The sequence below is a fragment of the Tursiops truncatus genome, chromosome 16, assembly GCF_011762595.2.
Source record: "Tursiops truncatus isolate mTurTru1 chromosome 16, mTurTru1.mat.Y, whole genome shotgun sequence".
Classification (NCBI taxonomy): Eukaryota; Metazoa; Chordata; class Mammalia; order Artiodactyla; family Delphinidae; genus Tursiops; species Tursiops truncatus.
In genome coordinates, this window is record NC_047049.1 from 19,701,509 (window position 1) to 19,703,486 (window position 1,978).

Below are 1,978 nucleotides of genomic sequence, written 5' to 3' on the forward strand. Positions count from 1 at the left end.
CTCTGGTAACCACTATTCTACTCTGTTACTATGAACCTGACTTAAAAAAAAATTCCCCGTATTAGTGAGATCATGTGATATTTATTTTTCTGTGTCTGGTTGATTTCACTTAACATAATGTCCTTCAGATTCATCCATGTCTCAAGTGGGAGCACTTTCTTTTATTTTGAAGACTGAATAATATTCTATCGTGTGTATTTACCACATTTTCTTGATCCATTCATTCGTCAAGGGATGCTTAGGTTGTTTCCGTATCTTGGCTATTATGAACAATGCTATAATGAACAATGCTATAATAAACATGGGAGTGCAGATTTTTCTTTGAGATTGTGATTTTATTTCTTTTGGCTATACACCCAGGAGGGAGATTGCTGGATCACACAGTAGTTCTATTTTTAACTTTTTGAGGAACCTCCACACTATTTTCCAAAATGGCTGTAACAATTTACATTCCTACCAACAGGGTACAAAGATTCCCTTTTCTCTACATCCTTGCCAACATTTGTTATCTTTTTAATTTTTTTAAAATCATAGCCATCATAACAGGTGTGAGGTGATATCTCATTGTAGTTTTGTTTTGTATTTTCCTGATGATTAGTAATATTGAACACCTTTTCATATATCTGTTGGCTATTTGTATGTCTTCTTTGGAAAAATCTCTATTCAGGTCCTTTGCCCATTTTTTAATTGGATTATGATGATGATGATGGTGATGCTCCTGCTGCTGCTGCTATTGGTTTGTATGAGTTTCTTATATATCCCAAATGTCCATTTGAATGGATAAATAAAATGTGGCATATCCACACAATGGAATATTATTCTGCAATAAAAAGGAATGAAGCACTGATAAGTGCTACAAAGTGGATGAACATTGAAAGCATTAAGCTAAATGAAAGAAGCCAGACACATAAGATGTCATATTGTGTGATTTCATTTATATGAAATGCTCAGCAGAGGCAACTCTACTAAGGCAGAAAACAGATTAGTGGTCGCCCAGGGCTGGGGAAAATGGGAGAAATGAGGACTGATGCTAAAAGATAAGAGGTTTATTTTTGGGGTGATGAAAATGTTCTGGAATTAGATAGTGTTGATGGTTGCACAGCTCTGTGAATATACTAAAAACCACTTATTTGTACACATTAAATGGGTGAATTGTATGGTATGTGAATTATATCTCAATAAAACTGTTTCAAAAAAGAATAGTAAGGATAAACATATTTAAATGAAGGAATGGATGAGTAAAGAGTTAAACAAAGGTTGATGAGAAACAGGGGAAAAGAATGTTATATGACTAGGTTAAGTTACTAATATATCTCTTTAGAGATTCTCATTTTATTCTAAGAGGGGCTGCTTTTGGAAGGCAAATTATGATTAGGGAAAGGGATGGTCAACAGTCAGAAATTGTGATTTTCACTCCTGGCTATGGTCTTAAGCACAAAATTGTTTTTCTGGTATTTTTAGGCAGTGTTTTGAAGCTCAGGCAGCCTGTTACTGTATTTTTCAACTCCATTTGTTTGAGTTTAACTGGTTTGAGTTAGTAATGAGGATGCATTATGGCAAAAGGGACACTCATAACATCAGCACCGACAGGGCTGCCAAAACCCTGGAGGCCTTGCCAAGCCCCGATAAGTTGCCTCACACCTTACGAAATCCAAATCACAAAACAGGAAGAGTGGGGGACTTGCTTGTTTGTGCTAAGTTTGGGGGAGTCTGTGTTTAAGTGCTAAAGGTGAAAACATTCTAGCAAGAAGTAGTTGATTCAACTCAATTGCCAGGGCAATTTCAGCGGAGTGGAAATTCAGTCCGTGCTTTGTCAAATTCTCTAGGAGAAGGAGTCACAAACTGGAATATGTACAGAGGCGTAGCAGGTAAAACAGAAAAGACAACATGGTCAAATGGAGGGCTCCCTGTCCCATCTCAAGGGAGTAGCCCCTGCTCCATTCATGCTGGTGTTGCTGAAACAACCAGCAACAAGAAG